This window comes from Cryptotermes secundus, unplaced genomic scaffold (genome assembly GCF_002891405.2).
Source record: "Cryptotermes secundus unplaced genomic scaffold, Csec_1.0 scaffold940, whole genome shotgun sequence".
Taxonomy (NCBI): Eukaryota; Metazoa; Arthropoda; class Insecta; order Blattodea; family Kalotermitidae; genus Cryptotermes; species Cryptotermes secundus.
In genome coordinates, this window is record NW_019730116.1 from 9,376 (window position 1) to 19,079 (window position 9,704).

Consider the following 9,704-nt stretch of genomic DNA (forward strand, 5'->3'; position numbering starts at 1 on the left):
AAGACAACATGGGTTGTTTCCAGCAAGATAACTCTTGCACTGCCAAAGCTTTGCAAGTGATATAACATGTATAATTGCTTCAGTTCCTGAGAATGAACTTCAAAGAATGTCAGAGAACTTGTAAACGTATTTCAGGCCATGCTTGAAGGCAGGAGGAGGTCACTTCAGTAGTTCTGATAACATTTGGTAAATTTATGTCACCTTTTTACAGTAATTAATTCTGAAGTATTATGGAATCTAGATTAATACGAGANAAAATGCTTCCACTTATATTGTCAGACTACCAGAAAATATAAACTAAAAAGTACACAATTTACTGGTCTGTGTCTGTTTTCAAATAGTACAGATTTCCACTGTTTTAAATTTGGTAACTATAACCTCAGAGTTTAACATTATCACGATTATAATTTGAAAAGTTTAAAAATGGATCGTACAGAATTTGCAGGGACATTTATGATCTGTCTGCATACAGAATTTCACATCCCTGCTTCATTGACAACTGCCATCAAACTGAAGGCTAAATATAGTTGTTGCACCATGTTGTTGATGTTCTACAGAAAAGTATCCTACTAGAAGTTACATAGTCATTAGTGGTCTGTTGAAATACCAGATGTTGTCACTCCCACCTCAGATATTTGCACGGTAAATATAGTGGTGCTGTTGATGATGGGATGTTAAAAGAGAACAAAAATGGGATGGCCTATAAGGTCATAATGGACATACCACGTTTCATGAAAATCTGTCATGTGGATGAAATATCATTAGGAAAGTGTTAGAAGGAGGGGTCATGGACACAGGACATAATAATACTATATACTATCTTTCTGTATAAAGTAGGAAAATGCTGAGAGGTACTCAAATGGTGCAAATGGAATACTGGGAATGTATACTGGAACCATATTTCCTTTCAGATTCCTTGAACATTAAAGACTTTCAGCTCCCCCATGGACCTTTCACACAGACTCTGCATCAGATGAGCGGTCCTGAACTCCATGAATGTATTTGCAGATATGAATTGAAGGTATGGCATGCAGATGTCACTGTCCTATCTCCTGTGGTGAAGTGTTTGTAGGGTAGTGGTTTAGCATTCCTGCTTCATGCTGTGGAGGACCCTGGTTTGAATATCATGTTAGAGAATATACATGGATCAGATAAAAAGTAGTGGGTACACCTCTATAGTTCAGAAATGACTTTATTACCTGAGGTAAACACATTTACATTCCTTCAATATAATTGCCTCCCATGTGTACCACCTTCTGCAAAATTTGTGGAAGGCGTCATACACCAACAGTGCATCCACTTCTGTTGGTGTCCATCAGTGACCGCCCTACAGCATGAATAATCTCCTATCTTGTGTTGTAATGTGTCCCTTGGCAGTGGTTCTTTCATTATGGCAAAGAGATCATAATCGCATGGACTCGTATCGGGTGAGTATGGCGGATGTTGCAGTATCTCCCATCGCCAGCGGCAAAGGAGATCCTTGACAGCGTCAGCAGTATGAGCCCTTGCATTGTCATGAAGGATGATGGGGTTCGTTGCCAGCAAGTGTCGTCACTTTCTCCTGAGTGCTGGACGAATGTGATTATGCAAGAAATTGCAATAGTAGGCAGTGTTTACTGTCTGTCGTTGAGGTACAGTGTCGTGCAGTATCACTCCATCGATGTCATATGCCACAGTGAACATCGCCTTCACATTACTCTGTGTAGGGCGCACTTTCTTTGGACGAGGAGAGCCAGGATGCTTCCATTCATTTGATTGTCACTTCAATTGTGGTTCGTATGAGCGAGCCCAGTTTCGTCCAGAGTGACGATCCTTCCAAGGGAGTCGTCACCTTCCCTCTGGTACCAGTCCAGCAAGTCCTGTGCAATTGCATCACATTGCCATTGTTGCGCCTCGAACATTGTATGCGGTACCCAACATGCTGCAATTTTGCGGTATCCAAGAATATCGTGCAGAATTTGGAGCACAGTTTTGTGACATATGCCTACCTTAGCAGCTAACTCCTGCGCAGCCCATTGACGATCGACATCCAGCAAAGAAGCAAGAAGCTGAATTGTGTGGTTGTCAGCATGGGGTCATCCTGAATGATGGCTGTCCTGAATGGCATCCCTCCCTTCACAGAACAATTTCATCCATCATTCCACTCTTCAATATGGCAAAGCAGCATCACCACATGCTTCTCACAGTCCCTGATAACAGTTTTGTGCACTACGACCTCGTGCAACTTCAATTTTTATCCAGGAGCATTGTTCATATTTTGTAAACATGTTGTTAGGATGCTTGAACTGGGCTCCTGCACTTCACATGTTACTGACTAGACATGAGGTTTGGGTTGGTAATTTGGTTTATTCAACACTTTTAACATGTAAATACAATTAATTCTAACAGCCTCACTGATACACAATTTACAAATCATGGCAGCACACACTGAGCCTCAGCCTCTTATAGTCTTCACTGTCATTGCTTTGTGGCTGCTCCCAGAGTCAGAGTCAGAGTTACTTTACAACTGGTGGTTTACCACCAATCAGTTCATCTTGGTGCCAAGCTCCTTGAGGCTCATGACCAGAGATTCTTTTTTCTGTCTGAACGCTTTCAGTTACAGTCCTTATGTAAGTTCCTCTCTGATGAGAAAATGAGTGAGTCTCTTATGAAAATGTACTATTATTATTTACTGCAATCGGGTGTACACCTGGTGGAAGTAGACCTTACACTGACACAGACAAGGGAGTTAAGACTATACAAAACAGAGTACACACAGTGCACATCAAAATGTATACATTAGCTAGGAGTACACACCTTACCTGGACACACACATAATAATCCCAGTGCATTTGAATGTCCTCAGTAATTGCAATACTATTAGAGTATCCTCAATATTTATAAAGTGACACAAGGGCATGTGATACTTTATCCTCATCTTCACTATAACTCAGCTCACTTCATTTATTTTCATTCAGTCCCCACTTAAAACCTCTTTGCTTGTAACTGTTTCTCTGATCCTCTTTCTAAATATGTTTAATTTACAGAGAAGAGATGCTAGTTTGCCTGCAGGTAAACAGTTCCAATCTTTTGTGGTCCTATTTACAAAGGAATATTTGCCAACATCTGTTCTTTGTTTCCTACTCCTAACTTTCCAACTATGATCATCCCTATTCAGGTAGCGTAGTTTAAGCAGGCTATACCCTATCGCTTTCCAAGCCAGTCTCCTAGTGGATGCCTTGTAAAGGATGCCCAATCTGACTATCATTCTACACTGTGCCAAAGTTTTCCAACCCAGTTCATTTGTATGATTTGCAAATTTAGCCGCTCTTCTTTGTACAGGGTGGGGCACAGAAACTTCCTTTTTTTAAGGCGAATAAAAGAAAAATTATTGCTGATAGACAACATTTATGTTTAGCTAATGAAAGAACATACTTTAAAGTTTTAAATCATGTAGGTTTAAACAAAATATCTTGAAGGTGGTGGCCACCGTTCTCTATGCACTGATGCAACCGTTTTCTGAAGTACCCCTCTGCACGTTCCAACATGTGCACTGAAATTTGGGCTGCTTCCTGCAGAAAAACATTCTTCAGCTGAAGCAGGTTTGTGTGGCGATGTTTAAAAACTTCTGCCTTGAGGTATCCCCCCCATAAAGAAAATCACAGGGCGTTAGATCAGGTGAGTTCACTGCCCACGGGATGTCACCTCGAAGTGAGATGAGCCATCTGGGGAACTTTGCCCTCAAAACTGTCATCGAAGTTCGGGGCGTGTGGGCCATGGCACCATCCCGTTGGAACCAGACATTTCCTAGATGCATTTCTTAAAGAGCTGGTTCAAAAAAGTTTTTAATCATGTCCACATAATGCTGTGAATTGACAGTAACTACTTGATTGTCTTCTTCAAAAAAATAAGGGCCAAAAACTCCAACTCTTGACAACACACACCATACTGTCACCTTATCACTGTGAAGTGGCCTCTCATGGAGCTCTCTGGGATTGTTACCACTCCAATAGCGCATATTTTGCTTGTTGACTTATCCAGATAGGTGAAAATGTGCCTCATCACTAAAGAAAACAAGTGCATCCAGGAGTAAAGTTTCCAGTAACGTTTCGCACCCCGTTATTTGGTTCTGGAAATCATGTCGTGATATTTCTTGCACAACAACCATCTTATAGGGATGGAAATGAAGATGTTCGTGAAGAATTTGGTGCATTGAACGATTGGATATGTCTAGGGCGACTGCATGTTTGCGAGCAGAGCGTCTTGGAGATCTCAAAATCGGCTGTCAAACTGCCTCCACATTTTCTGGTGTTGTAACGGTCCGTTGTCGTCCTGATGATTTTTTCACCACACTCCCGGTTCTCCTAAAGTTCTCTACCCACAAAACAATCGATTTCCGGCCGGGAACCAGACCTCTGGGCTTAATTCTGAAGTGAGTACGGAACACACGCTGCACCGCCACGTAGGAGTGGTTGTTCGAAAAATAGACTTCGACAGCAAACGCATGCTGCTTACTCGTCCACCTCATGTTTCCTACTGAGGGGTATTAGACAGAAACTTCTGCGACTGCTGCATTCGCCGAGCCTATCCCCACTTTTCTGTGACCTCCCCTCCCTTCACAATGCGTCTTCCCAAAAAGGAAGTTTCTGCACCCCACCCTGTACCTGTTTTAAAGTGCTTACCTGCCCTTCTCTGTGCAGGTCCCAAATACCGCACCATATTCACGTATCATTCTCATTAGTTACGTGTAAGTTAGACATTTCGAGTTATTATTTCCCTGTTTGAGTATACACATTGTTAAAAGAAGGGCCTTTCATGCTTTTTATTGTATAGCTTACGTTAACTGCCCAGCTTAGATCTCTGCACATGATTATTCCTAGGTACTTAAAGCTATTTGACATTAGAATTAATTGATCCCCAAAGTAATACCTCAGTCAATCCTTCACCCTAGCTCTCATGAACCTTACCGCTTTACTCTTATCTGGATTTATCTTAATTTAATTTTCTACCACCCATTCCCCAAAAATATTCAGATCTGTCTGCAGCTTGCCCGTATCACTACTATCCACTATATTCCTGTATATCCTGCAGATAGCCGTATGTTTGAGTCAGTGTCCTGCAGAATATCATTGACATAAACTAGGAATAGTAGCGAACCAAATATGCTTCTTTGTGGCACTCCTGACATTACTGTGACTTCATCGGTCTACTCGAATTCTCTGTGAACATCCTAAGAGAAATTCCTTTATCCATACAACTGCCCTCAAGTCCACTCTGGTTTCCACTATTTTTGTTAATTAACCTATCATGTGGGACTAAATTGAAGGCCTTTGAAAAATCTATTATAATCATGTCTGTCCTGGCCTCCTCGTCCAGGGAATCAGCAATATATTGACAGACTCTGACTAACTGACTTTCATACAGATACCCTGATGTGAAGCCATGTTGGCCCTCATATAACCACTCACTCCTTTCCCAAATTTGCCTTAGATACCCTGCTGTAACATGCTCCATTCGTTTGCAAACCACTGATGTTAAACTGACCAGTCTGTAGTTTCCACTTACTGATCGATCTACTCCTTTGTCAATCAGGACCACTATAGCCTTTTTCCAGTCCCCTGGGATAGATTATCTTGCAAGGTATAGAATCATGGCTTCCCTGCGCAACTTTACAATTTTCCCAGGAATGTGATCTGGTCTGACAGATTTCTTTCTCCTGATTGCTGATAATCACTTCCTTATAATGTTTGTACTAATATTGAAGGGTTTAGTTGAATCTGTTGATTGGATTTGCAGATCATTTCTTTCGCAGCTGACTACAGATGCATAATAAGAATTTAAGGAATTAGCCTTTCCTTTTCTGTCTGTAATGAGATCATCATTATAGTCTTTTATTGCCAGAATATGTTCTCTGTTTCCTTTAGATCTTTTAACATATTTGAAGGACTCAGCCAATCATTTACCTTCATTTTGTAGGACCAAACATAAGAAAGTCTCCTGAGCCTTTTTGGTACCAGTAACTCCTTAGGTAAACGTTCAGCTCCTCTTGGTAATGCTCTCCAAATTTCCTCTTATTGTACACCCTCCTCACCTTTGCCTTTAACCATTTAACTTCTCTCTGGATCCAAATTTTTATGCTTGACCTTTGTCAAGTGTATATATCACATGTATAGCATGTTATTGAAAATTCTTCCTTTTGCACTGTATACAAGTCCTCTGTTGGTACAGGCTTTGGAAAGAAGATGATGCCTAAATATTGTGACATGTATACCCATTGCCAGGCAGCGACTCTGTAAACACATTCCTGTGCAAGCAAGCTCACGCAACAGTAGAACATCTGTTGCTAGGCAACAGTTGCTCATCTTTAATAGTAGTATTAAAGATGAGCAGCGACACACACACAGGGAGCCTGCACAGAATAATACATGAACGGTGCTGGAAACAAGAAATAGCCGCTGCAGCACATGTAGACACAGAGGAGGTGTCCCTGGTATTTAAAACTTTAAATTTTAGAAATTAAATTTTAAACTGGAATTCTGAAATCAAATTGACGAGCGTGTGTGGGCAAGATTTTAAACAAAACTGACAGGCTGATGTTTTAGATTTTGGAATGTGTGCAGTGTGACAGCTACGTAGTGAAAAATACACCTGTTGATGGCCAATTACAGCCAAAACATGTAGTGCAGAGAAAGAAAAAGACAAAGATCTACAACCAAATAAATTGTTGCATTCACGACGTTATTTGTATTATCAGTTAATTTATATAGGAAGTCAGGTTGTGTCAAAGGCTTTTTCAATATCCAAGAATACAGCAGTCATATACATGTTTTTGTTGAAATTTAAGGTGACATCTGTAAGCCTCATACATTGAAGTGTTATGGTGTGATAGAAACGGAAACCAAACTAGCTGGCTTTAAGCTGGCCTCTCTCTTCAGTGTGCCTTTGAACAATTTTCAGAATAACTTTCTCTAATAGCATGCCTCTTGTGGACAAGAGGTTAAGCAGATGTAAATTTTGAGGGAATTTTGGGTCCTTACTGGCTTTTGGTAATGTAGCTCTTGCTTCCTTCCAAGGCTTTGAAAAATGGGACAGCTGTAGGCAGTCATTAAATAAATGTGTCAGGTGTACCAGTTGTCTTCTTGGAAGATGCCTGAGGCATTCGTTTGGAATACCATCAAGTCCATAAGTGTTTCTCAATTTCAATGGATTTATTAATTTATGTATGTCACAGGTTCGTACTTTTACCAAGGAGGTGTCATCTATAGATGCTAGCAGAGCTGGACTCTGGTCTCCCCCTGTCACTCATGATTTGCATCATACAGATCATGGGATGTGAACTGGTTTACTAAACAATTTACAGTAGTGTTCACTTTCTCATTGAGGTCATATGTGATTCCTAAAGGGCCATGAACAGTGGTTGGTGCTGGATCCCATGCTACTTGCACAGTTTCCTTAACCCTCCTTTTAGTTAATTCATTCATTCATTTATTTTACATTCCATAGATCCACAGTATAACAGGTAGGATATGGAACACGTCAAGTGGTACATATATAAAAGACAAATAAGCCAAAAAATAGAATAAAATAAAATGATGACAAATATAAAAAGTCCTATTACTGTTGAAACTTGGTGACAATAAACATAATTTATTAATATATATGGACAAATACTGTCTTAAGTGCAACAATTTTATTGTAGTTTTTACTTCTTTTTCCTCCTCCACACTACATGTTTCGGCCCTAAATGGCCATCATCAGGTGTGTATCACTCACGTAACTGTTACACTGCTTGTTAAAATTGTAAAAATCCCAGTCTTTCTAATTGTATAAAATCTTTGTTAATCTACACGCGTCGATTTGATTTTTAAATTAGCACTTTTTAAACCTTAATTCAAGTTAAAATGTNTATATAATGTGGCTCATGTTCAGATTTTCTGTTAAGATCTCCTGGCAAACTCTGTATCTGATCCCAATGGTGTCTGCTAGTTCATGGTTTGTTTGTCGATGGTCTTCATGGATGAGTTATCACATTTTGTCAACATTTTCTGTCATTTTGCTGATGCTTGGTCACTTTGAACATTTGCCACCTTCAACTGACAGTCAGCCGGCCTTGTAACATGAATGCCATTCAAAAACCACTCTCTAGCTTAAAGAATGTTCTCCAAAAGCCTCAGGAAGCATTTCAAGAGTTTTGGTAGCGGATTTACTATGCTTCACACAGAACTTCAGGCAGACACATTGCTCAAATTTGCCATCCATGGCAGGCAAAGTATGAAGTAAAAAAGCATTCATGTAAAAACAGTACATGTTTATAGTGCTATGTCATGTGGCAGACTGATGCAATAGGTTTGCAGAAGTGTGACCTTGGGCTCCTCTCTCTTCACTGAGACAGTTACAACAATAACAGTCCGAGAACTTTCTGATAGCACCTCATATAAATTCTTAAGTCTCATATTTTAATAAAATTTTGATTTCCATAATTTTTTTCATTAATTATTTAGCTTGTTCTAAATGATGATGGCAATACTGTGTGTCCCTGTTAGTCCTCCCCCATTTCACTCCATCACCACACATGCATCACCGGCTAGAATACAGTTTTGACAATAAGAAGAGAAAGAAAATTTCATTACATGAGTTCAGAGTTTCTGATGTGACTTCTGTTGTGTGGTGTTACACGTGAATAAACCTGTCCATTACATGTCCAAGGAACTACAGGTACCACATATGATGATGCATCTGTTTGCATACAAAGTACACATTGTCCTTGAGTTGAAGCCAGATGGTAAGTCATATCTACATAACTGCACTATGCACATTCTGCATTAGAACAATCTGAATCCTGGCTTTCTTCTAAGTGTCTTGTTTTCTGATGGGGCTCAGAAAATCCTTACAGCTTCCAAGAGTTTACTAGGATAGCTCTAAAATAAACATTCAGTGTGTGCCTTAATGAAGGACAGGTTTATTGGACCTCATTTTCTTGCTTTCATACTAAAATCCTCTTTTGTAGTTACCTGGCTTGGTTTTATTTGCTTACCGACTCTTGCAGTTGCCTCAAAACACGTTATATTGTATGTGCAGAAAATGTCTGGCAATTTTTATTGAATTTTAAATTTTGAATTGGAACAGTTGCCACAGTCGTTGTATAAGAATTAACTTCTTTGTAGTTATCTCAAGTTTTGGCATACCTTAATGTTGAATGTTATACATGATTGATTAGTCTCTGGCCTTTCCCATGTCCTTCCCAATTCATAATTTACAGTTGAAATACCATTGCTATGCAGTGTAACAACTGCGAAATCGTTAAACTAGGAAACGAACAAACTTGGAGTATTGTAATAGGATTTTGCTTTTCAAGTTTTGGAATTTATTCATTCTGTAGCTCCATCACTTTCTAAAAACGGTCCAGAAGACAAGTTTAACAAGCTCATGCAAGTTCTGGTACTATCAGCTCTTGATGAAGGATTCAGATCACCTGTGCTGCAGTCTTGTTTCTCACGTTGCATTGGAGTGCTATTAAATGCCATTCCAGAAAATCAGTGGAATGAAAACAGAGTAAGTGAATGTACTTAATAAGAAGTACAGTTATTACTAAATCGTCCTTGTGCTTCCATTTCAGACAGGTTCCTGCTTAACATTTCCAGTGCTTTGTCAGAACTATCCACCCAAAGTTGGGTAGTAGCCCCCATGACAAGACAACATATTTCTCTTAAAGAATGCACTGCACT

General features: G+C 39.7%; 1 long non-coding RNA gene across 1 annotated transcript in view; it reads left to right on the forward strand.

Moving 5' to 3' along the window:
• The window catches only part of LOC111866252, a 15,933-nt gene extending 6,306 nt beyond the window's left edge, over positions 1 to 9,627 (forward strand). Inside the window, exons 2-3 of the long non-coding RNA XR_002843113.2 lie at positions 912 to 1,021; positions 9,359 to 9,627. This is a non-coding gene — a long non-coding RNA (uncharacterized LOC111866252). The remainder of the gene's footprint in view (positions 1 to 911; positions 1,022 to 9,358) is intronic.
• Positions 9,628 to 9,704: the final 77 nt, after the last annotated feature.